Source organism: Amblyomma maculatum, chromosome 1, assembly GCF_055883805.1.
Source record: "Amblyomma maculatum isolate TAMU_Amacu chromosome 1, ASM5588380v1, whole genome shotgun sequence".
Classification (NCBI taxonomy): Eukaryota; Metazoa; Arthropoda; class Arachnida; order Ixodida; family Ixodidae; genus Amblyomma; species Amblyomma maculatum.
The window spans coordinates 10,026,454-10,054,315 of record NC_139344.1 but is presented as its reverse complement, the minus strand read 5'-3'; the positions used below and the strand labels follow the sequence as shown (position 1 = coordinate 10,054,315).

General features: G+C 43.9%; 1 pseudogene; it reads right to left on the bottom strand.

Annotated features, from left to right (window-relative positions):
• Window positions 1–27,324, bottom strand: part of LOC146201628 (uncharacterized) — a 48,312-nt pseudogene extending 20,988 nt beyond the window's left edge.
• Between the last annotated feature and the right edge of the window lie 538 nt (window positions 27,325–27,862).

Below are 27,862 nucleotides of genomic sequence, written 5' to 3'. Positions count from 1 at the left end.
TCTTAACTTGGCTTCGCTTCCGCAACGTGACCGATTCATCAGGGTTCATCATTCGCTGTCGACGTTAACCATTCACCCTCGATGACGAATGGCTTCGCTTCATACTTGCTTCTTTCATTTCACAGAATCAGAAAGAAAGAACACGCCTCTGTGGTTGAGAAGCCGTCATAATTATAGCGATACAGTAATCGTGTCATGAAGCGCCACTCCAAGTTACTAAGATTGCTGATTTTTTATTTTTTTTTCAATTGCTGATAAACAGAATAGCAGTGGGGATAAGAACTTCCTAATGCGGCCTTCTCAGGGTTGCCCGCAAAGCTTACCAGGAAGGTGAACTCGGAATAATTTCTGATCTGAAAGAGAAGCCGCCACCAGTCGTCCGCGATCTCGGCGTAAAACTTGTCGAAATAAGTCTTGGTATTTGGTCCCATGACGAAACATGGGAGCGCATAAAAGCAGACGAGGACAAAGAATAGCGGAACGCACACTCTGTAAGGAAAAAGAAAAAAACGAACCCGGGTAAGAGACTGCTTGTATTTATCCTTAGGGACCATGCATGCCCTTTATTCAGCTTCAACGCGCTTATCGAGACTCAGTGGACACAAAGATTCAGCCTAGCCCGCAGTTGAGAGTATTTTGTTCTAAATACTTTGCTGGTATTGCTAAAAATGTGTGTTTTCCTACTGTAAGCAAACCTACCATAGTAAGAATCTTGGACAACGCCACTTTGTTTTCGCTTGTCTTAGCGAGTCTGGTACAAACGTAGCATAGAGCAGCACGCGCAATGTAGCATGGATGGCAAGAAATATCTTTCTCGTGGAATTCTTCTAAGAACTCGAAAATTTGGCCTACGTGCGTACAGCGTATGTGTGTGTTTTCAACAAAGATTAAAAGTCAGAAAAGAGAGGTCGGCGGGGGGACGGACTTGCTTTTTGGCCTTCTACTGCACATCAGTGGCGTGGAGGGTAGAAGAGCAGAAAAAGGAACAAAAAGGGAAGATAAAAGTGACGTGCCATGTACACAATGAGCTGCATGTTTTGTCCATAAGGTAAAGCGCGTTACCAAGCGCTTTCGTCCACATTCTTTGCATTGTATGTTGGCACTCGTCCAACATAGAATAAACACCACCATGCGCAGCGCGAAAATAGAGAACATTTCAACGTACCCTGGAGCTGTAAGCGCAAATGCCATGAAATGTGGCATCATCTCGAATGTCGCAGGAACTGCAATTTACGGTTCTTTCGCCCTAATTCCTTTTGTCAGTATCGTTTGCAAGAGTAGATTCACGACAAGCGCACTGTCGCATAAATTTATTTATTTATTTATTTATTTATTTATTTATTTATTTATTTATTTATTTATTTATTTATTTATTTATTTATTTATTTATTTATTTATTTATTTATTTTTTTATTTATTTATTTATTTATTTATTCGAGGCCAGTTGCATTCCACAGCGAGACTGGTAAAAACACGCACAAGCTTAGAGAAAATGTGCAGTGGCTACAAGAGTGTTAAAAAGCACCTGCTGGGTATTAGTGTATAGTTAGTACTGCCTCTAGAAACTACTCATTATTAACAATGCCAACAACTTCTGCGTGAAGATGAATCCAGCCACATGAATTTTGTGGCAGCTGATTTCGAGATGCATTCAGTGTTGCATGACGGAATATCAACATTATGGTGATGTGGTGATGGTCAATGCGGTGGTATACATAAATTGGCGAGGTGATGAGGCGATCGGGTACAGCGGGATAATAGTAAAATTTGAGGGAAAAGGCAATGGGTGACACTTGTCTGCGCGCAATAAGCACTGAAAGGCAGAGAACAGATTTTATCGAAGATATGCTCACAGTGTGGTTGTACCGAGCAAAAGATAAAATAAACAGCATTATTTTGGACCATCCGTAATTTGGTTCTCGCTGGAACTGTCCCATGTCGGATTCGCATACTCGAGTTCGGATCCAAATAAAGATTTATGTTGCAATAGTTTCAAGTCAGACGGAATGTAAAAACGTTGCGACATAAATACAGCATTTTTAACTTTACGTTCGGTATGAAGGTACTAGTTTAGGTGAAAAATGACGTGTGATCCCCTAATAATTTATATGGTGAAACTGATTTCAGCTAAAAAAAAACTGATTTATTTATAGGAAGAGAAAGGCGCGGTAACTGTCTCACTTGATTTCTGTGGACACCTGAACCGCGCCGTAAAGGAAGGGATGAAGGTGGGAGTGAAAGTGGAAAGAGAGAAGGGGGAGCCATAGTGGAGGGCTACGGAGTAATTTCGACCACCTGGGGATCTTTAACGAGCGCTGACATCGCACAGCACACGACACCTCTTCGTTTCGCCTCCATCGAAACGCAGCCGCCGAGGTCGGGTTCGAACCCGGGTGCTCCGGCACAGTAGTCGGACGTCTTACCACTGCACCACCCCGGCGGGGCTGATTTCAGCGAAATGTTATCTATGCCGTACGGTAGTGGGGTGGAAATCTTTCCACGATGACTTTCCATTGTGAATATTAATGTTCATTACCCCTCCTTGTGCACGTTCCTTGCACGCGTTCTCTAAAGCGGTAGTCTAATTGAAGAAATGTAGTGTCGCTGTCATCGGTTACATCTCTAGACATTACGCAATCAACCACGAAAGGGTGAACATGAGAGCTCAATAGAGACGAGATCATTAATGCAGATTAGGAACAATAGGGGTCGAAGCATTGAATCTTCTGGAACACCATGCGGTTGTAGCTCCGCTCTCACCTGTGTGAAAGCGGAATTCTGTCAGCGCGAATTGGGAGTGATTAAGTGCAGAAGATACATATCCATTTAGTAAGTTACAATCAATATTTAGTGGGATTAGTTTGTTAAGTAATTGTTTATGTAATACTCTGTCGGAAGCTTTTGAGGATCGAAGTGATCATTGGCCCAGAATATATGCAACACATGCGTAAACGATATTAGGTGATTTTCCTAATAGTGAGATTCCAGGCAATCGTGTTGCGTTAAAGTCAAAATTACTTATACTGAACGGGACTAACAATTGTGATGAATATTAAAGGTTCGAACGTTTTGCAATAGGTGCTAGTAAGAGAAATGGGGCTATAATTACACAGGGTCGTCCAGCTGTCGAACTTATGCCCCTTGTTTTAGGGAATCCCGCCCCTCATTCTAGTGCAGTAGCGCTACTACCCGCATCCTTGAAAAAGCCGATATACCACGTGTTTGTGATGTTGATTTGACCTTTGACCTTTATGAGCGCCGAAGGAATAAAAATCTCTGTATCTCCCGTAATCGAGAGTAGATGTGAGCATGCAATTGCCGGCGCTGTCTTGTCGTCTGGCTCCATTGCTCAGCTAGTTCTGACGGCGACATCACAATTGCTACTCTCAACACTTAGCGCTTCTTGAAACCGTTCCTGTGGAATTGACACTTCTGCACGTACTGACAGGGTGGACGTACTAAGCGTACTGTGATGACCGTGGACTTATTGTCACCCGCGAACCGCCGCGATCCGGAATTTGAAGACGTCATCGAAGATGAGGGTTTCATGCATAAAGGTCTTGTGCCCTCTGAAAATGGCAAGCATCCGGAAGGAGAATAGGCCTCACGTGTCAGCCACAGAATGAGATAACACACTGAGCGATGCAAAGTACCCTACTGGCCTGGTTGCACATACGCATTGACGGCGCCGTCAGGAACAGTGGCGGACCCACAGTGCTGATGCACTGAGCGCGGCAGGTGGGGAAAGGCGGGGGGGGGGGGGGTATATTTGGTGCCAATCAAGGTAGCTTAAAACGTCTGCGTTGCGATGAGGGCTGATGGGGGATACGTATTGGTCATGCGCGTTTTCTTTATTTAGTAAACAGATTTGATGGGCTATTTAAATGCATACCGCGCTCAAGGGTGCCTCATTCCTGCATCGGCACGCGTGACGGAGCCTTTGAGGTATCCGCAGAGGTGTGAGTTTCGCGCCTTTTCAGTTTTGCAAAAGTCGGTCTAGGTTCACCTTCACGTTGACGGCGAGTTTGAAGTGTGCACAGAGAAGTTAGATACGTTGGTGCATTTTCACTTTTGCGCCACGAAACCAGCGTGTACTTAAAGGAAACATTTGTCGGCGCATGCACTTTTCTCAAGAAACAGACTTTGTTAAGAAATAATTCTGAAAGCTACGTAGCGAAAAAAGGGTAATGTCGACCTTTTATACACGTCTGTAAAAACTGTGCAGCAAACTCCTGCCTTTCTTTTTAAACCATGGCTTTATCAAAATCGAAATTCAAAACTTTTGATTAATTTATTGTACTTTTTTAGACACAGTCCAACGACAAATATTTTTAAAGTGTTGATGTGAAGTAACGCACACTTATATATGCAACAGGTTCTATTGAAGTTAGTATAAAGCTGCTGAGCACAATCACATCATTATTCTGAAAAATGCGCTAAAGCATACATAAATACAGTATTTATGTAGACTGTAAAGCAACTTCAAGTATAGCAAACCCTGCATTGGAATCATCTCTGTAGTAGTCATCACACAGACACTGCAAAGATTCGAGCTACAGACTCTCACCTGACCAATCTTCGAAGCAAAGCGATGAAAAACACAATGGGCCCGTTGTCCATTTTTGTCGTGACAGTGAAGCACAACAAGAATCCGCTGCAAGGACAGCAAAGGGGTCGAGAAGAGGTTGTATCAAGTGTGCCACTTGACACATAGTTCCTCCTATCAAGCAGTCAGTTGTATTATTCGTTCCGTAATTCATAACAATAAACCACTTTACCCCTCAGAGTGTGCGATCACACATTAACCTTGCGAACAGTAAATAAGCCTTCAAGAAATCGAGTCGCGGTAGTGGAACAACTAGATCTGGTCTGTTCGTTAAATGCTGCTTGGTAACTGCTTGGACTCTTTAACATTTACGAATCGGCCTAAATGGATCTTGTGTGATATATTACTGGCCATTTTGAGTTTACATTGGAGGCTTATAATTCCTTCAAAGGACTACTATGTCAATGTTGAAAGTTTGTTTCTTTTCCTAAATCCTACATGTACCGCCTCTATCCTTAGCATCATTTGTAAAGCAAAACAATACAATGAGCATATATGTGATTTAGATGTTAAGGCTTTCAAGAACAAATCTTGCTACTTCGAGATCGGCATTCCCTCGGTTCGATAGAACCTCGCCTTTCATGACGAAAATTGGTCGAGATATATCCTGAATTCAATTCAGTTAAAAAACTTTTTCACCCAACATAGGCAACCCAGCCCGTTGTCAGCATCGTCTGTGCATGCTGTATTCATAGTAGTTAAATGTCTTTTCACATGTTTATGATTAAGGCAAGCGCATTTAGATTTTACTTTGTTTCATTTCAGCTCCCCAAGATTATAATTTTGCGTAACATTTTTTCCTCTGTAGAGATCACGTCCCAACTCCCACCTCGGAATATATTCGGCGACCAGAAAATGCAGCTGAAAGTTTGCGTTGTGTGTTTTTCAAGTAATTAATATAACGGTTTACGTATCTTACCTTCAATACGGCATGGTCACACAATTAGCCCGCAGTATACGTAAACAAATAAACCAGCAGATGAGTAAATAAACAGCGTTTCCACTATTCTCTAATCGCACATTGTAGCTAATGTCTTGCAAGGGAAAACCTTCGAAGTCAAAAGAGAACCGGATAAAATAAACACAAACTTGCGCTTCCTACGAAACTGTTGCATATGCTCTTCTATTTTAAGAGTAACCTGGGAAACAACGCCACAAGGAAGGTGTGTTATATGATAAAGGTAAAGTTCCCCGCTACAGCCTTTTTTTATCACACTAGAGTCTCAGTACGTACCATAAATGGCGAAATCTGTTGGTTATTTTTTTCTTAGTGTATACAATTTACTTGCCTGAGAAAATGCATCGTGTCAACACTGCTGAAGGCAGCAGTCACAATCATGTTAGCCCAATGTTCAACACTTATAAACACGAAGAGATGGCGTCCTGAAAGACATAAATCAGGAGATCGTTTAGATGAATTTCCTTAAGTGCTTGGAAGGTTTCTTCGTTTTCTTAAGCAGGATTTATTTCCAAAGGGCGCGATGTATCTCTGCACTGCCAACCTCATATCGAACACATCTTGTGTAAAAGGACACGCGACTACATTTTACTGTCTCGTATCAGCCGCAGAAGGCCAAGCATGCCACCAAGATACGTTTCTTATGACTTATAAGCTTTACATCTGCTCCAACCTTGAGTTTGGCTCCATCCTTGTGGTTATTGTGGGTTGTTGACAATATTTGTCCTCTTCTACTTATCAAGAGGCAGACCTTGTGGCTACGCCTTGAATTACCTAGTTTTGTGATGAATATGACGTTGGTGTTCGATCATTAAAAATTGATTTCAAAAGGTTATAGTTAGGGCCTTTCAAAGTAATTAAATTATTTCTCTCATTTGTTAACTATATTCCATTCTTCTACAGATTTACTTTTGTCAGTTACATTATGCTGGTTTAAGGTATTTTTCATTTAGATGATTCCCACGCAGTTACAGGTCGACGTGTGTTGCTTTATCGCTGCGGCAGTGTCTCCTCATCTCAATTTAAATCTTTTTGTTTTCACAATATATTTATAAATCATAAAAATTTACTTGTTGCGGTTACCCTGAGTCCCATCTACTAGAGCATTAATAGCAATGGTCATCGCAGAGTATTTTGCTACTGGTCCTGCACAATGAAGAAAAAAGACCTGTGTAGGCATTTATTAATAATGGCATGGTCTGCGCTTTCTTTCTCCACTTACCTAAGTACAGTCTTGTTTTCACAATACAATTTCTTTTCTTGTCCTCGTTATGATGATCAGAAATTTGGCTTCTGAAGAATGTAATGTCATCGTTGCTAGTGATACCCTTTCAGTTTGTGCAGCCTTCACGTCTCCAGTCCGCACGTATGTATTACGCGTGTTTTCTTTTCTCTGGCATGCCTCGGGATCAGTTCATGGTTGTATGTATCCTCCGCCACAACAGAATTGACACGTTTCCACCACCTTTTTTCCTTCGTGTCTTCCTTGAGCGGCCTGTTAAGCTCTTATTTTATGTTTGCATTATAATGTAGGCAAGTGGTCATTTCAAGCAGCTTCTAAACAGACGCACACTAACTCGTAATTACTCCCCTCTCATTATTCAAGTTAACTAAAGTACACCTAAAATTTGTCTCAATTTTCTTGTTGTCAATGCGAGTGACTGTTGCCAAAATTTTGATTTAGGATGTATTTTTTGGCTGCACAGATGTAGGAATTCTTTCCTAAGCTGTTTGCTCTTTCTGCAATGGCACTGAAACGTTGAATCATTCTCTACCTGCTTTCATGTCACCTTTGAGCCTCCCTTTGCAAAGTTTTTCACGGAATATCTCTCCAAGTTTTAGAGCTGCCTCTTATAGTTCCAAACTTATTCTCGATCAAGGCAGCTTGCTGCGCTGTTCACAAAGTTCATTCCTTGGGGCTCCATCATATTTTTTTTTCTCATCCATCTTACCCTTCATTCTGAAAAGGTTATGCTCGGTTTTCGTTTCATATGAAAATGTTTGTTCTCTTTGCTTTGTATTTTTGTTTCGCTTTTTTTTTTACTTTTTGCTCTCTGTCCGACTTCTGCGTGGTATTGAAAGGCCACTGTTCTCTGCTTGGACAGTTGTTTCCTCTCGTGGATATGTGCAATGCCGCAAGGGCACAACGACAAGGAACCGCCGTTATCCCCGTTCATGCCCTTTTACCTTAGTTAATTAATACTTCATCGCTTAAAATGAATTGCCACCGATGAATGTTGTGTATTTGTAGGGGCGAGAAACTCTGTTCACACGTGATTACTAAAAATGTGCTGCATGAAACACTTTTTGCTGCCTTTGAGCTAACTGAATATCGGGGGAAACCAGAGCCATGCACCTGGAAACGTATTTGATGACACAAAACGGAATAAAATACGTTTCAATTAATGATTGACAACCAACAATCCTGCAACTCAGTTATGTTGTACAGCCTTGCTGTAGACCTTGCGCTAAACCGGAACTGGAAACGACAACTGACCATGTTTGCGTCAGGAATAACTAAACAATTTGTGCTATTAGCAGGAAGTTTGAGTCGTTGCAGGTAGGACAAACAAACATCCAGATCAGGTCATTCTAAAAGACTCACCCCAGACGTCAAACATGACGCCATACATATGGCCTAGTACGATATGAGCCACGGAGAAGAATCGTATCCCATGAAGAAACTGCAGACGATGACTGGGGTCAGTTTTGTCAGCAACATCCAATAATTTTCGCGTGTTCGCCACCACTGAGAACGTTGTGCATAGACTGGGAAGCAAACCTAAACCAGATGATTTGCATCATTAGCGGGCTGGTAAATGTATTGCAAAAATAGCAAATAAGCAGCACTTTTGACAGTCTGCTGAACTGCGGTGCTATATAATTACATCCTAATTTGGGCACTAAGGGAGAAAATACTGTTAAACAATCACAGCACTGGGATACGTTGAAAAGTGACCGCTAAGAAGGTGTCGAACACCCATATGTCAAATACAGGCGGAGTAATAAGCACGCACTTTAATTGTAAAGTTGCTCTCCGCGCGGGACACGTGAACGAAATTTTAAATTTTCATTGAAGCAGCATATGATGTTAATATTATAAACCATGCAGTAATTTCTAGCACTGGTAATTAAATTAGTGTCCTAAGCTTTACCAGCGGTGCACGCGTTGTCAGCAGACGAACGATTTGATTTGGTTTCGTTTGGTTCACGCGGTTTAACGTTCCAAAGTGGCTCGCTGAGGGAAGTCTTAGTGGAATGCTCCGGAAATTTTGACTACCTAGGTTTTTTCTTTTCTTTTTTTTTTTTTTTAACGTGCACTGACATCGCAGAGTACACGGGCGCTTTGATTTTCGCCTCCGTCGAAAAGCGGCCGCCGAGGCCGGGTTCGAAACCCCGTCCCTATGCTGAGCATTCAAGTGCCCTAATTACGGAGCCATGGTTGAGCAGCAAACGAGCGACCCCAATATTTTTTCCTTTTCCTTCTCTGAGGTTTCATACGCTTGAAACAATATCAAGGATAATTTTACCTGTGCCGTGATAATTTACACTAATTCTGGTTACACGTGGCACAGGTTTCGAATTCTAATAGCAATTTACGTGATGAAGACCCACTTATTCCACATCTAACTGAAAGGTGCTATTTGTATACGTCTCGAACAGAATAGATATGCCATGGCGCCAGAGTTTGCAACACTTATATTAAAATATTCTTGCGGACAGGGGATGGGGGAGGGCGGGAGGGGACATAGTAGAGGTGTGGGTATTGCTTATATAGTAGGGGTGCGGACAAATATGGGTTTCCAATGATGCGCCCCACCCCCTGAATACCTGAACGAAATGTTTGGGAATTGCTTACTGGCGTGCCATACATCTGTATTAGTTGTCTTTGTTTTAAAACAAACACCTGTTCACTATTCCCTGTCATGGGCTTAGTCTCACGAAATTGCGACAACAGATTGTACACAGCGCGGCTGGCCACTGCAAATCATCTGAAGGCGAATTTCTGTGCCACGTTATTGCTTCAGGCGCCGGTACGAAGTCCAATTCATTGCTTCGCGAGGATACATCTATGCCCTTCTAAATAGGAAGAACACGCCCGCCTGCATTCTTGGTATTGTGAGTTACACTCAGAAATGGGGAAATTTGGTGCAAATTCATACTTTGGAAGCACAGTAGAAAGAAAGAAAGAAAGAAAGAAAGAAAGAAAGAAAGAAAGAAAGAAAGAAAGAAAGAAAGAAAGAAAGAAAGAAAGAAAGAAAGAAAGAAAGAAAGAAAGAAAGAAAGAAAGAAAGAAAGAAAGAAAGAAAGAAAGAAAGAAAGAAAGAAAGAAAGCGGCTGACTTACACGCACGATCAATCACTTCGTCCTGTGAATGTGTGTTCGTTAAAACGTCTTTTTGGTCAAGTTCTACACGTTGATATTGTAAAAGGATTTTAGTGCAAACCAAGACCAACCACAAAAAAGGCGACATATACACGCAGGGACCTCTTTTTATGTCAGTACTATCGCTTAGCACACACATTTAGCGCTTGCCCTGTGCTTGTGAGTGTCGCCTTGTGGTTTATCTCTGTTATCGCTAAAAACTTCTTACTAGATGAAGCTGCGTCTTCTGCCTTTTCAGTCTTCCTGAGCGCTTATAATAATGGACCTTCAATACTTTTCTCGGATCACAAGTAGCGCAGAGATATAATGGGCTGAGCAATTTCAAATAATTTAACAGCCGAAAATGAGCCGGGGATTACGGAATCCACGGTTTGAACATAACGTGATGTCATGTAGCGCATTTGCAGGCCAAAAATATCTCAACAATCCAACGTGGGTATGAGGTTATAAGCAAAGGGGCCAGCGGAATTACATATCCATATTTACATAAAAAGTCATCGGTCTTCGTGGTACAGCCTTTGTCAAAAGTGTAGAGCCCGGGGGGTCTGCTTCTGAGCCATGTAGTGACGCTGATTTAGCATTAGCAGAGGTCCTTTCAGTTGGTGAGGGTAGTACGAAAAATCTCCTTGCCATCAAGAAATTCGCAACACTGGAAGTTCATTACAAGCCGCACGAAGTGGCTCAGAAGCAGACCCCCTGGGCTCTACACTTTTGACAAAGACTGTACGTCTGGGAACTGAAAAATGACAGCTCATATATACTACTCAAGGTTGATTACCTCTTCGACGAGGCGTAAACAATTTCAAATATTGCGAATAATGCTGCAGTCTGCCCCTGCCCATCCACTCCTTAATTTTTGAGTTTGTTCATCCTGTCTGTGTGTAACCTCGGAGCAACACTAGCCTGGCTCGAACGCCGCTGCGCATGAACCAAGTGACAAAATTACGCACGTCATGCCCCTAATAAAGCAGCTGCACAAAGTCTTCACTTGATATGTTGCTCAGCACATCGCATAAGAACACTATAGAATGCCATGATCGTGGTTCTAATTAAAGTTCTTCTCGATAACCATGTAGTTCACGAATAGCTACGAGCGTTTGCCGACACCAACAAATCAGTGACAATAGCATGCATAGAAAAGGAATATATACAGACCTCTTCTCAATACCTGGTCTGTATCAGCCTGCATGAGATAGCCGATCCACGTGGCGCAGGTCACAGCCATGGCTAGAGAGCAAATGAATATGCTGCACAATGAAACATAGTCATTACATAGTTTGACTGGCTTTGTAATAAGTACTTTGTAATAACCTATGTGTGCGTCGTGTTTTTGTCATCCATCATTCTTTAAGTATTAGTCTTTGTATTCATCAAGACTCAGAAAATATGGTGCAAGAATTTTCCCTTAACCTATGATGACTGCTTGGTGGCTCCTACACTATGCTTTTCTGACTGTTCAATATGTTTATGAACTTTCCTATTGGTAGCTATTCCAATCTTATTTGCACACGTTGCTTTTCATTATATTTTGTCACAACCAGTCGGGCTACCAATTGACAAAAATGAAGGGGGAAGGGAGGGAAGCAGGCAGGCACAGACGCGTTGCTGCATGCATGTTTAGCACTCTCATTAGGGCGATAGGTGACAAGAAAAAATTTGGAGGACGCTTAAGCTTCGCCTACCCTTAAAAATAGAACGCGATAGCGTTATCGAGCAACTTGCTATACTCATTTTTATTCATTAATCCTTCCGGGACGTAGAAGCGCTGCCAACCACCTTGCCGAAACGCGCGGGCCTCAAGTTGCAATCATAGTTCGTCGGCAACATCGTTGCCGATCCGAGCCGGTGCGATGAAGATCTCGGAGGCCATGCCCTGTCTATCTTATTCCGTGCGCCACACGCATGATGGCGCTACGTGCACGCCAAGCGAAGAGGAAGTACAGCGGAAAAGTAATTTGCCACTCGCTTAACTGCGTGTTCTGTAATTCTGTAATTTACATGATCATAATTATTATTATACGCCACAATACACTTCCCTAAGGGACATTTCTGAGACAACACCGAAATCAATACTCTCGCCTTTGTCCATTTCAAACCATCTAGCTGGCGTGGTGGAGTTTCCGACTCCACCACGCCAGCTAGATGGTTTGAAATGGACAAAGGCGAGAGTATTGTGGGAAATAAAGAAAAAAAGAGAAAAGCTGGCGTGGTGGAGTGGTTAGCGTGCTCGTCTCTCACCCCCCGAGGCCCACGTTCGATTCCTCAGGTCGGCGATTTTTCCTACTCGTTTTTATTTATTAATGCTTCTGGGATTTTTCGCTGACGGCCAACGCCGGACGACGCGGGACGGCGGCCGCCGCCGACGACACCGACTTTTCTGCGATACGGGGCCCTTAACGCAGTCGCGTTAAAAGGCGCATTTGACATGTAGCACGAGTTTCGTGTTACTGGAGCAAGAAAGAGGAACGAGAGACTATAGACCGTGGTTGGGCCACACCCTGTGTATCCCACGAAGACCAATAACAGCTTCTACCCACTTATGTTGTATGCGACACTTTAGGCTCAGATAATCAATTTCTAACCGCAATATAGTTGTGTGTAATTGTTACCAGCTGCTGATCTGCGTTATTTGGAGTTCACAAGTTAGGAGTCAGAAGAAGTCTTCATCTACGTTTCCTGCTAACACGATCATGCAGACCAATTGTGAACAGATGCATTGCGGTAGTTATTTAAGGAAGGTAAATGTGAAAACGTGTCTTTGCTGGTGAAAACATTTAGCGCACCTTCGATTATGCAATACATCGGGACCATCTTTTCTGAGGCATGCGTTTACCACTTCCTAGAGCTTTCTGAAGTGTAGACTTGACCAGAAGGAAGCAATCAAAACGTTATAGATGGTTCTAAATGAAGCTTCGCTGTGATCAACGCCATGCGCAAGGCAGCGCGCGACGAGCGAAACTCGATTGATAAATATATTTTTTGTCTTTCCTTGCCAGTTTGATATACCCCGTACTTCAGAGTGCTTTCAAACGTGGCCGAAAGTTTAGGGTTCTAAATAGAGAGAATATATTCACGAACAAGCTCTCAACCTTGGGAGACATAATTTACCGTGAAAGCCCTTTTGATTATACAGCCAAATGACTAAAACACTCTGCGAAGCTCAAAGCCGTGTACAAGGCAAGGCAATATATGTTTCAGAAAAGAATAAAAACTCATGTCCTCAAGCCATGCTGGGCGATATAACCCGGCACTTTATTCGCACAAAACCGAAACGCGCAAGAAGCTTGGTGGAAGCGGCACGTCCGCTGTGACGTGTCACATTGCCTAGGGAACCAAATTCGAACTGCATGCAGTATTTTATTAAGTCAAGAGCAATGAAGTCCCCTTTCTCCAGAAAAACCGACATCGACGTTGTCAGAGTCGGTGTTGCGAGCAAGAAACCGCAGATATGGCCAGGTGACTCGGCCGCGCGCTGACTGGCCATCAGGTTGTGTGACGTCACTAGGCCGCATAGTAAGGCCCAGTTGGCAGGCGCTGCAAATTGTTTCGTCTTTGAGATGGGAAGGTGAGATCGGAATCCAGCCCTCCAAGACCCTTGTGTCCCAAGTTAGGCAGGCTGCGCCCAGGCCACGCTGGGATGTTCATACGGCGTAGTTAAAGCAGGTGTTGATATCTATGTCAGGAGGTTTTTTATGTAATGTCGTATGTTACTGCTACATGCTAAGGAGCATGTGTAGGATAACAGAAATCCAAATTAAAACGTTACTGCTTAAGCGACCAGTAAAGTGCATGTAAGCAGTTGAGGATCTGCAAATAGAGCCGACAAATCGGAGCCACTAAACTCTCTTATCATGTCCTTAAAGGTAGCGTTTAGCTGTATCCGATCTTTATTTCGCAACTTGTTGCGAGGGAAAGGATAGCCATTGACAACGGTGTGCCGGTTATCTTAAGAACTAAGTGAAAAGAAGTGCATGATGCGACGCTGTACAGTGCACAGTTCGAATTTGGCGCGTCTCCAAGCGTTTCAGGCATTCAATTTCGGTTTTGTGCACAAAAAAGCGCCTGGTTTTCTCTCACTTAGTGGCTTTTAAAGGAAGTTTCTTTTTTCGCGTTTTTTTTTTCCAGATTTCCAGAAACTTATATGGTATTCCCTTGCGCACGGCTTCGAGCGTCGAATTGATGCTGACTACTAAATTTGTCTGAATAAAACTTAATTAGTGCGAGATATTCCGTGAGCACATAGTTAGTAGAGTATTTGCTGTAAATTACATCCGCTATCGCTGTGAACGTCCCCTTGAAATGTTTTTTTTTTTTTTTTATTATCGTTCAAGCTCCCTACATTCAGGAATTCTTGAAATGCTTCGCTGAAACACCCGGTATAGACATAATGCTACTTTTCCGTATTCGCCACGAGATCGACCTAGAGGTGGCGCCACCGTCATTCCGATACTGGGGATTGGCAGCTGGCGGCGCTCGCAGAAGCGCACGCAGCGTTGTCTGCTTCCGAGTTTACGGCGGGTTTATTGGCAATGAAAACTTGCCTGAAGCAGTGCATTAGCGATTTATTGTTTAGAGTGTTCCAATATGGCAGAAAAAAAAATATTTCTTCAATAGAACAAAAAAAAATGTGCGTATTTTAGGAAAACAAGGCACGCAACAACCCGCCTTCTAGATTTACATGCATTGCTTTGCACGCTTTTTGCTTTGTACGGTGCTCACAGGCCTGATAATTGGGCCTCAACATGACATATCTTTTTAACAGCGTGCGCGTGTTTTATAGGAGTGAGGCAAGCAAATTTAGTGTCAAGCCTACGGAGATACAAGGTTCGTGCTCTGACCCGCGGTACTTTAGAATAAATAGAGGCAGCCTGGTGCATTATATATCGTACTTGACTCGAGTATTAAGCAGGTTAAATGTAGCACTGACAGCTTACTGCCCGGCGGGTTGCCGTAGACTGAGTGGACATCAACTCTGACTAGACAACCAGGCACAAGTATTCACCCAAAATGAGATTACACCTACACTATACAGGAAACCTCGCCGCACAGGAAAGCTGACTGACTGCTCACGTGTAGAGCAGTGAGTGGATTGAGTTCGCCAAGCTCACAACAAGGCGGACGCTTCTTGCGGTAGATAATCTGGTGTTGCACTGTGAAATGAGTCTAACTGATTTCCTGAAACCGAGGGAAAAGGAATTCCTGATGTGTGTGATGTTTATAAATGGCAAATTAGTAGTTTAATTACTTCTTTTTTCAATGACAATGAATTTCACCATGTGACAGAAATTTTACACTTGAGAAAATTTAGAACCATCAGTGATTAACTTTCCGTAACGTTAAAGTACAAGCTGCGAATCACTAGCCGCGAAGACATCGTAAAAACTGCTCTTGGTCGCTGTAATGTTCTGGCAAGAAATTTTGAAGGCTGAAGATTTATTTATCATTGTAATTATTGTTGATCAGTGACTTGGGGCGGTTCTCTCGTTTACTTCCAAAACAGGTGCCGGATATAAAACTATCCGGAATGAAATGGAGTTCATCTTATCATGCTACTATAAATATGTATTTATTCCTGAACTAAACACCTGTTATTAAGCCCGAACGAAGCTATTTTACACCCCTTGTCAGAAATAATTAACAAGTTTGCTCGAAAGTCAGCACAGACGAAAAAAAGAGAGCGAGAGAGAGAGATTTTAATGCCAATAGGAGATATCTGCCTGGTGGTGAGCCTAGCATGCTACTCCTGATGAGGGGTAAGGGATGAGGATGACAAAGTGTGGGAGGGGAGGGGAAAATGAATGCAAAAAAAAAAAAAGAATCACTGTCGCACATTTTCACACGTACATAATCCCACAAAGATCAGTTTTAAAGGGTCTCGATCAACCCTGTGTCCTTGGGAAAAGTTAATAAGGCCGTTGTAGATTGCGCATCCGACGACCCGTCGCACCAAGGACCTAGGACATGTTCAAGGCGCAAGGTCGTGTCTTTTGCTAAGCCTAAATTAATACGCAGTGTCCTGCGATGTGCAGTAAACCGTTGGCAGGTAGGTCACCAAATGTTCGAAATCTACACACACATCACATGTAGAGCACTGAGGGCTGCTGGCTATACCTATTTTGTGTAAAAGTAGTTCAAACGAAAAGGGGTTCTAATGATTCTAATGGGCTACCAGTGTACATTGATCTATCTGTATTATGTAATATTTAGTGAAACAGGGGCAGCAAAGATTTGTTTCTGAAACGTTCGAGCATTTCTCTAAAGCGAAATGTGCTCATTACCACTGTGACGGACGCGCAGAATCCTTCAACAGAAAAAAAAAAAAAGAAGAAATGAAATGCATATATGGGTTTAACGCGCTATGCGACATCGGATATATGACGGACGAAGTAGGGGCGGGCCTCGGTGTCGTTGACCATGTCGGATTGTTTAACTTGAAGTCGATTCCCACACCCACAGCCGTGGAGAGCCTTAACGGCCGCGATCGAAACCCTCGTTCTCGAAATCAGCAGTCGAGCGCGTATACCACTGAGACAGTGCAAATAAGGTTTAACAGCAAAAAAAAAAAAAAAAAAAAAAAAAAGAAAAGAATACTCGGACAACTCTATCGTGGATACAGAAGGCACAGAGTGCTATGTTCAAACTGAATTTTGCTGTGCAGCAGTCTGCGGTCGCATGTTTCAGTAGTTACGGTATTCCAAACAGAAACGGGAATATACGATTTTTGAGCGTTCCATTAGGTTGTACTGACGGCAGCAACCTCTTTGCTTTCACGTACGGCGCCTAACGACAGCAGCACTTCGTTTGAGACCCCGCTTGTCAAAGAATCTCAAGACCGCGACTGATGATGTCCTTTCCTGCGTAACATACTCAATATGGACAAGTTTATTTATTTTTTTTTTTTTAAATGGGGCATGGGGTAATAGTCTGTTCATATTTCTTTTGCAAGACGCAGATAGGTAAGCAAAAGCTCACAAGAACCGCGAAACAAACAAAAAGCACTCTTGTACAAGCCGCGTGCGCGCACGTAAATAAATGCGGGCTGGCACGCTACGTGAACACGCATGCACACTGGGTAGGGTTCACCGCTATGCCGCTAGGTGGCGACTCTACTCGATCTCGAGGCCAATAGAAAAAAACGGCTTCTCTGTAGCACCTCCTGGCGGCGATCTTTTTGTCGCATCGAAAGATATACCCCGAGTTTTAAAGTTTCTAATTAATAAAACATATATAGTTCTTAAAGTGACTTACATAACTGCTGTTTGCTTTCGGTTCCAAGGTTCGGGTTGTGCTGTGATGCAGTTCAACACGTTAATATTTATTGCTGACGGCTTGACTGTAAAATAAAAAACAGATGAATTACATATAATCATACAAATTCCTGTCCTGGCACTCTGTGTTTGCAAATTCGGAAGACGATTATTTCTGCTGCTAAATAACTATGTGAAATTTGTGCACCTTTGACTATAACAAGCTCTAAACTGATCAAAACCAAGAGAAAATGTTACTTTTGGACCATTCACATGCTAACCAGCAATGCATGCAAGCGATGCATGTTTCCCCAAATATTATCGAACTAACAATGCTCACGAGATAGAATCATGGACAAAATTTTGCGAGGTGCCGGAGCACCACTTTGAAGCTGTTTTGGCGTCATTAGGCGGCGATATTATAACGTCGAGGCTACTCTTAATATTTACTTGGCGCATGGGCGTCCTACATTCGCTTGAACGACTGCCTAAGCGCTTGTTTTGTGGGAGGCGTGGCTTTTAGCCATCATGTTTTTCCGAATTTTGGGACCATTGGTCGCATTTCGCTGCTCGCGCTCGCCGGCATACGGCCCTCTTGCTTGATGCACAGTATATCTACTGCATTGGCGGCACGCATTAATCGGGAACTTCGTCTTGATCGCATCTGTGAGAAACGGAATATTGCAGTCTTGCTTTTTATCTTGTCATTTTCGGGGACGATTTGCCGTTCATTCGTGCCTGAGGGGAAGGTTGCATGGTTTTTGCAAATTGCTCGCTGCAAGCGAGGGGCCTTTGGACGAAGCAGTTGTTTTTCCTCTCAGCTGCTATCGTTGCGTGCAACTAAATTTATAACTAATATGCCCGCGGAAAGCGTTACAAATACAACATTGGTATCGTGTTTATATTGCCACCGAACAAATGACACCGGATACAAAATCAAAGTAGTGGCCCCTCTCAAAAGACAGTGTCTGGGACTAGGAGTAGCCACTGTTAGTTGCTATCACGCTTGCCAAGTGGTAACAAATGCGCAACTCATCACTGAAAGAGACAAGGTAAAAAGCGAGACTGCAACATTCCTTTTCCCAAGACTGCGATAAAAGCGACATGCCTAGTGAATGCGTGCCGTCAGCATGCAGTACATTGGCCGCGCATCGAGCAAGAGGGCTCACATGGCTGCCGGCGAGCGCGAGCAACCAAAAGCTGCCATTAGCAACGAAGTTCGAATCAATTTAGGCCTCGCCTCACGCAAATAAAGCGCTCAGGTAGTCATTCAGGAGTATGTAGGTTGCGCATGCGCCTATTCATCATCCAGCGTAGCCTGCACTATAATACCACTGCCTATAGTGATGCTAATACAGGTATAAAATGCTGCTCCAGTATCTTGCTAAATGTTAATGACTGTACCAAAGGTTTCGCTCGAAAAGCGTCCAAAATTGCAGTATTGTACTCTATAGTGCATGACGATGTACTTCAATGCATTACAGATAAGGGTGAAGGCCAGAACATGGAAATGCGGTATGCTGTGTTCGCCGTCTTGCGCATCTTTCGATTTGTTTTATAGAATACTATTCTATAGCGTGCAACAGCATTTCTTTTGCGACCGGTTATTAAATGGCGACCGGACAACAGTCATATTGAGCCGTTTTATCCAACGTTAGTGGTCACCGTGGGAACGTCTGCATAAATTAGCTCATAGTCAGTTTCTATCAGTGGCTCCAGAGCCACTCGCCGTGTTTTGCGCGTCTACTGCTTCAGCTCGGCTCCATGTCGGAGAGAACTCGCAGTAGCACAGTAGCCAAACAGGCGAAGCGAGAGGAGCGAGAGCTCCAAACGGAAGTAAACAAACCAACTGCTCGGTGATGTCTTTGTGGGCGGAGCACAGTCCGGGGCTGTAATCTTTATTATTTTTTTTCGCTTACGTTGCGGCGCGCACCGGCGTATGAGTCAAAAGGGAAAATTTAGGAGTCATTTTCAAATGCCGCTTGGTCTAGTTCTATTCAAGCTAGGTCAAAAGTTCTTGCGCGAGTGTGATGGATCGTTCAATATCTAACGGCATTTCGACTTTTGACCTTCCCCGTCCTTCCTTTCAGTGGGCCCTGAAAGGGGCTGCCCAAGTTGGCAGCTGCTTCCCACTCAGCCATGCCATCTGCTGTCGTGACGATGACGCCATGTATGCCACCAAACATTTTTGTTTTCTGACATGAGGGTACTAATGCTCACGCGTTAAATGTACGAAACGCTTTGCTCACGATAACGGGAGACATTACAGGAACAGCACATCGCTTGAACCGGCTGTGATAAATATTTTTTGCCTTACGCAATTTTTCAAATCGTTTGCAAATCCATGAAGCCAGTGGTGGTGGTGAAAACGTTTATTAAAAAGAATGAGTTACATGGAGGTTGCTCTTGGGTCAGGCTTAGTGCCCTTCCCCTCACAAACACTAGGTGCAGTCCCTAGTACGGGGCCACAATGGCTTCCGCTGCCGCCATTGTTCGTTTGACTAACGCCTTTTGGGCTTTCAGGTCGGAGCAGGCGAGTAGAGTCACTTCTCAGTCCTCGGCGAATAACATGATGACTGATAACCGGCTATTCGTATAATGCGGCTATTCGCGTTTGTAACTTATGTAATCAAAATTTGCACTAAATGCCATCTTTGCTATTTTTTCACATATTTGTTTGAACTTGCAAATGCGATATTATTTATGGACGAATTCTGAGCACTTTCTCTGTAGTCCAGAAGCCGACTACGAGTATATGCACAAAGAGCGAGAGAGACCGGCGTCTTTTTCTCCTAACAGGTCAAGTGTCGGTGAGAACACCGTCTGAAGATAGTGATCGGAAGATCCAAAACAAGCGGCGGTGGTGGGGAGAACGGAGACGGAGGGGGGGGGGGGATGAGGAGGGCCACGCTGGAGATATGACGTAAGAGACCACTATCAACGGCCTGGTGCTGGAAGCGCACGCTAAAAGCGGAGAAACTGTTTGCGCAACAGGCAATGAGGGCAGCTTCGACTACAAGAAATCAGCCAGCCTCTGCAGCACTGCAGCGCCCTTCCCTACACTGGAAGGGACAAACCTGGAGATAAAATCGAGAAAAAACACAGTAACTCGCAATCGCTTCTGACGCATTGAATTTAATTAAGTTTAATAATAGCCTGCCTACGAACGCAGTGAGATTTGGGTATCTTACGACGGGATCAAGACAGCGGGCGGCTCTCACTTTCCAACACCGCGACGGGTTTTCTATTATGTATCAGGAATGGCTTCTCCGTATGCTGGGTGCTCCAAGAATTTGGTTTGATTTGTGAGGTTTAACGTCCCAAACCGACTCAGGCTATGAGAGACGGCGTAGTGGAGGGCTCCGGAAATTGCGACCACCTGGGGTTCTTTGATGTGCGCTGGCATCGCACAGCACACGGGCGCCTTGCTTTTAGCCTCCATCAAAAAGCAGCCACCACGGCCGGGATTCGATCCTGCATCCTTGGGCTCGGCAGTCTAGCGCCCTATAGCAACTGCACCACCGCGACGGGTCGATGCGCTAAGACTAGGCTGCGTCTTCGTGATAAGGATAGTGAAAAGGGTAGGGCTGGAGAAGCGAGTTAGCTGTTTCAGTCTCACTATAGGCACCTACTTTATACGATGGTAACAGTAGTTGCGACGATAGTGATAGCGTTTCTTCATTGATAAAAGGAAAAATAGATCCAGATCACCATGATTCTCTAGCGTAAGGTTGGTACCTTAAAATGGCCTGGCAGAGAATGGAATGGGTAACAGTGCATGGGCAGAAATATACAAAATGAGTGAGAAAGAAGGCATGAGACCTAAGAAAGAAGAGAAGCTATGAAAAATTATATGCAAAGACAAATATATGCACGTATCTACTATCAGGGACAAGTCTCTGGAACAAGCAAACGGCTACCAATTCGCCTAACATACGTATCGGCCTGTAGTTTTGCGGTCATACCTGTAAATGTCAAAGCTGGACTTCACTTCTCTCCCATGTGCAAGAGAAAGAAGATGATAATCTGTTCACATCGTGCTTCCAGTGCAGAACCTCTGGACGTGCGCTCAGTTGCCCATATATAGTGCAAGAACTAAGCGCGCATAAGTGCTTCCTCAGAGCTGAGTAATACTCGGCGGTTCTCTGCTAAAAGAAGTAGGAATCGTTGAATCCGCGAATGAGGCGCAGTCTAAAATTGTTCACTCGGAGAATGAGCTTCGCAAATTCACTAACAGGATTCAATTTTGTATGGAGTGAAACATTTTGCATAATCAATACAGGGTAGCCTGTCACCCTCTAAAAAGGCCTCCAATCGAAGCACTTGTCCCAGTAATCGTGCCAGGGGTGACGCATAGATGACTTCATATATGTACAAGTGTAGGCGTTAAGGTTTAAAAAAAAAAAAAGCTAGTTCTTTTTAAGCGTAAATCTCATTTGCACTGCATAACTACGGTAAAAATAACATAGTTTCATGGCTCTGTAATTTGATACCACCGAAGAATTAAATTTCATGCCCGCGAACTACCGATAACGCAATAAAAAAAAATCAGGGGTTGAGAACAGTACCGTACAATGATCTCATATCTTATTTTGACTAGTGTGTCAGCCGTGACCTGGCCAGCAATATTTGCTAAGCGCGTGTCATATCCAACCCAAATAGGTCATATACGTTTCTTCCCTTGCGCGATGAAGGCAACAGCTTACTGTATATCTAAAAGTGACCAAGAATGCGCTTGGTGATCAGGGGCATAAAAGGATTTTACGGAAGCCAGGGCCTATAGTTACATCCCTAAAGTCTACCTAAGGCCTACTGCAAACCTAGAATTTTGGAAAACGATTCTTAATTCTCAAATAATCTTCCCAGACTTCCCTAAAACCGGCTTGCAGGCGTCTGCGTCCGACTGATAAAAAGCGGAAATTTCGAAGACAGCGGAGAGTGTCATGTCAACGCACAAACGGCAATTTTTGTTTTACTCGCATAACCCGGATCATAATCATCAGCGCATGCGCACATATTCCTCTGTTCATATTGCATGCATGGCCCCCGAGAACTGTATACAAGGAGCAGACTGTATGTCAGACTTTGCAGTATGTATGCTTTTTTTTAATGCTTATCCATTGTTATAAATGAAATGTTGGTTGGCTTGCGTGGTTTAACGTCCCAAAGCAACTCAGGCTGTGAGAGACGTCGTAGAGGGCACCGGAAATTTCTACCCCCTGAGGATCTTTAACGTGTATTGACTTCGGGCAGCACACGGGTGCCTTGCTTTTCGCCTCCCTCGAAAAGGGGCTGCCGCGTTTCGGATTCGATCCCGCATCCTTGGGCACAGAAGGCGAGCGCCCTACCCACTGGACCACCACGGCAGGTGCTTATAAATGACAGCTCATCCAAACTGCGAAGATTTGGTGAGCGCGCGCATTTTGTTGTCACTATTAGTCGCTCTAAAAAGTTTTTTTCTTTGCAGTGAATAGTGAAAAATGTGCAAGTAGCACCTAAGGCAAGTGTTCTCAACGCATGAAAACGTTATTTTCACTTCGTCTATAGTTTTTATTTTATTATTTTTTTCTTTTGCTGAAGTCTCTCGAGGCAAACTGTTTGCAGATACCTGCGTCTACGAAAGCTTGCAAATCTTGCTGGGTGCAGTCGTCTAGAAAGCAGATCCCAAGTCGATCAAGGTGATTATCCGTATTGAATAGCATGTCCTTGCGTTCAAGAAACTGAAAAATAAAAAAAAAAACGAAGAAGTTCTAGCGTCTGCAATCCAAGTAGGAAGCTAAAACTATAAGCTGTTAACCGGCGATACGGATTACTATCGCACAAATCCTTCAAGAAAAACATTAAAAGCCCAAAGCAGCATATTTGGCGTAATAGCATGTTATAGTTACCATCCCTATGTAAGTGGCGTTGTTGCTATCGGTAGCTTCTACAATGTCCAAGACAGATCTCGGCCTTTTATATGCTCTATCTAAAAAACTCTCAGTAATACTTAGATAGACTGCGTCTGAGGACGACAGCCATTCTGATTCCAAGGACTACACAATTCATGTGCCACGCGTTCCTTTCAAAGGTACAAGTCGTCCCGATGCGTCATACGCGCGTGTCTGTCGGCCTGTCTTGCTGCCGCCACAGTAACAGCGGGTTAGCTGAAACACACAGCTTAGCTTTTAGTGCGGGTCATGAATGGAAGCGCCCGACAGGGGCGTCCTAAATTAATGTGCACAAAGGGCGCAAAAAACTGTAACTGCGCATTTGATTGCCTAAGCGCTGAGCATCAGAGATACCGTCTAAATTTTCTGCAAGACGTTCGTTTATTCGGTTCTCTCACTTCCTCACCGAGAATAAAATAATAATGAGACACTACTGAAGGCATTACAGGACATCGCTGCTCATGGTTCCTTTTTTCACTCTGAAAACCTACTTTAGCTGGTTCATTGCATTTCAGTTTGTAAAAGTCACATATGCTAGACGCTTTTTTAACACCAGCTCATATTCTTGCAAAAAAGAAGACCTTACATTTATGATATTATGCGTCTCTATAAACATTTTATTAGACTGCCTTAATAGGCATACTTTTTTGGTAGAAAAGTCGTTACCAGAAAAGCTGAGCACTTTTTCGGGGCATTCATAACATCGGGTCCTGTACTTCGTTTCCAAGAAATTTCCTTCCGTCCCGCGACCATTAAACGAAGGCACTGTCGTGTTTTCGCCTAATCGCGGTGCGCTTTCGCCGTCGATCGCGTGTGTCATCTGATATTTATTCGTATTAAACTTGTAATTTGGTCCTGTAGGGCAGTGGTACAGCCACGTTATGGAACGCACCTGACAGGGTGTTACATTACTTACACTTGGATGCAGCGCATCCGACAAATATTCCAGAAATTGGTCCCAAATGGTAATGTTGTTTAGGTGGAACTGGACATTGCAGTACTGGCCGTGCGACACCTGTTTTCCCAGAGTGTCGCGAACCTCCGTCTCGATGCATTGGTCGAAAGCTCCAAGGTCGACGCGAGATCCTTGTAGCAGGCCCGTGGGATATTTCCCCGTTGCATCAAAGACTGCAGGTAGGGGTCTTCACAATGTGACAGCAAGACTGTGAATTGTGGCCGAAAGTGATAGGTGCACTGCATATCTTGCGTATAATGTTTAAAAAAAAAAAAACACTACAAAGAGGCCTCTAATGCATGCTATATGTATAGAGTATGCGCCACCGTTGACACTTGTTACGAGTTGCACGCGTTTATATAGCGAACAATAACAGCCACACTCTTCAGGATACTGCTACACGCTCTGCCACGAGATGGTCGAGAAAGCTTGGTAGCATGATGATCAGCCATGGCGATAATCCGTGGTTGAAAGATGGACCAAGCGTAGCAAAATAAAATTAGCTGGGGTTTAGCTTTAGTTAAACCCGGTAGGTTGCGTAAGCAAAGCCGACGTAGCTTCTCTTTCTGTTCTTTCTTCTTCTGAGCCGCGGCGTGGCTACCGACCGGGTTTATCCAACGGCTTGAAGAGGGGCCCCATCTGCGGTAGCTCTAAAGGTCAAACGTGGCTACCGGCCGGATTTACACGACAGGCTGAAACCTGGCATAGCATTGGTTACGCAATAAAACAGGCGAAACGTAAACAGCGAATCTGCTTCCATCAGGTTGCCTCTATTGACACAGTCTTCTCGTTGCCTCTTTTGCAACTAATTCACCAGTGCATGCAACTGAATGCTTGTCTCAGGCTTTGTTTACTGCAGTGGCGGCAAAGTATACGGGACACGAATGTAGTACTTGTCAGATGCTGTTGCTGAACTATAGCAGTGAGATGTGAGATAAAATAGGATTCTCTGCATTTCAACTTTTATGCAGTGTTTGCACCATGTTCTATATAAACTGTAATTTTATCCTTTATTTGAGGAGCAGCACGCTTTAGAGCTCTGAACTAGTTAGGGTAGGTATATTTCACCGAACTACCAACCATACTGCTGATACGCTGAATTTTTAAAGCAGAAGCTCATCATCGCTACTTTATACCTACCTTTTCAGGAAGGTGATCAACTCATAGAGCGCAGCATTAGGAGCGGAAGTTTTCGTGCTTCTATGGCGTGGCCAGAATGCGACATATAGCTAAATTCATCATTTTATAGCGGGGTCTAATTTGGCAGCAGACTTCATTAAATGGTCGATTCTTGCGTTAACGGCGCCCCTGTTCTTCTTATTAGGCTGTATACTGTCTCTAGGCTGTAGACTGCTAGCGAAAACTTGACGTTCATGACCGCTAACCTTGTCAGCCCTTTTTCAGTTCAGTTCAGTCGTTCAGTCGTGTCCGACTCTGCGTGACCCTATGGACCATGTCACGCCACGCTTTCCGGTCTCTCACTACCTTCCTAACATCACATACCTTCATCTGCAGTGCTTCGAGGATGCCATCTAACCATCGCGTTCGCTGCCTACCCCTTCTCCGGCGACCCTCAACCTTTCCCAACATCAAATCTTTCTCCAGCGACTCCTCTCTTCTCATCAGATGACCAAAGTAGCTGAGCTTTAACTTTAGAATTTGACCCTCCAATGAGCAGTCAGGGTTTATGGTCGACAATAACGACTGATTTGATCTTCTGGCAGTCCAAGGAACTCTCAAGAGTCTTCGCCAACACCCCAATTCAAACACGTCAATTCTTCGGCGGTCAGCCTTTTTCACAGTCCAACTCTCGCATCCATACATCACAACTGGAAAGACCATAGCACGAGTTATACGGATCTTGGTTGGCAGACTAATGTCTCTGCTCTTTACTAGGCGGTCAAGGCTAACCATTGCTCTCTTTCCCAGAAGCAGGCGTCTCCTAATTTCATGGCTGCAGTCTCCTTCCGAGGTAATCTTGGAGCCCAAGAAGAGAAAATCTGTCACAGCTTCCACTTGTCCATTGATGCTCCAGGACTTGATAGGGCAAGACGCCATGATCTTTGTCTTTTTAATGTTCAGTTTAAGCCCAAACTTCTCACTCTCTTCTTGTACGCGCATCAGAAGTCTCATGAGTTCCACTTCACTTTCTGCCATTAAAGTGGTAGCATCCGCATATCTAAGGTTGTTGATACATTTTCCAGCAATCTTTACTCCAGCTGAAGACTCGTCCAGACCGGCCTTCCTCATGATGCACTCTGCATATAGGTTGAATAGGCAGGGCGACAGTATGCAGCCTTGCCTCACTCCTTTCTCAATCGGAAACCAATCAGTAAGACCATGCCCAGTTCTGACTGTGGCCTCTTGTCCTTCATACAGGTTCCTGAGGAGACAGATGAGGTGAATTGGAACTCCCATCCCTTGGAGAGCTTGCCACAATCTGCTGTGATCTATGCAGTCAAACGCTTTCGCATAATCAATAAAGCAGAAGTAGATGGGTTTCTGGAACTCTCTTGCTTTTTCCATGATCCAGCGAAGGTTGGCAATTTGGTCTCTAGTTCCTCTGCCCTTGCGAAACCCAACTTGCACGTCCGAAAGCTCCCGATCCACATACTGCTGCAGCCTACCTTGGAGGATTTTAAACATCACCTTGCTAGCATGTGAAATAAGCGCGATCGTGCGGTAGTTGGAACAATCTTTGGCACTGCCTTTCTTTGAAATGGGGATGTAAACTGACATACTCCAATCCTGTGGCCCTTTTTATTTCTGCTAAATTCTAACCGCATTTCCTACCTTTCAGTAAGAGTCTTGTGGTCTGAACGAAGTCAGTACTTTCTAACTTGGATTTCATGTTTGTTTGTTTTTATACATGCTGGCAGGCTTTAGTCATGGTATTGCCATTTGTGTCATCTGTTTTAATGCTTATTTCTATCTTCTCTCACACTGTATTTGTATATGCTTTAGAATTGCTTTAAAAATGTCGAAGCGAGCGTACACTTACGTCTCATCGCCCACGGCTCCACATTCCTGAAGGCGCGTAGCGTCCTGAGTACTGCGGCTTTGCACACAGGCCGCACATCGGCCCCGAGAAGCCTGTGCTTTAACAAAGCGGGTACGTTTGACAAACCGCCGACCATGGCGTCTTGCACCGTCCGCTTGAAATCATCAGGTCCCCCTGCTGTCGCTGCCTCTGTGCGTCGAAGCCGTTGTCTCAAAACCGACCTTCGAGGAACTTGTAACATCCGCACATGAACATCCGTTCAAAAGCGGCGACAGTAAGCACGTAGTCAAGAGAGCTGCCACCGTGACTGTCGCATGGCTTCTTTCCATTGCCGCTGATCGGGAGGACATATTGCCCAAAGCTCTTGAAGAGAAAAACTCAACCCAGATCACCAATACTATGCCCCCGGCTTTTTCGCTCCAAATAAATGGACGTGAAGACGTGCGGCGGCAAGCTTGTCTACTAAAAGTCAAAGATATTAACATACAGTGTCCTGTTTATATTTTGATAAAAGTAGGGCTCTAAGCTGCAATCGTGCTTGCATAAAGACGCTTCGAAGAAGCAGAGCGAGTGGTGAGCATACGTGCTCTCCAAGCAGTGCACCTGTAATTTAAATCCACTTTGCTATCTGTTTTGATCTCAGAAGTGACCTTCTTGAACGTTCGAATCTTATGAATGGAGGATCGGGTTTCAGTAGGGTGTTTTTCTGTACACCAGTAAACCTCGACTCTTCCGAACGAATAACGAAAAGCGATATACAAAAAAAAAAGAAAAGAAGT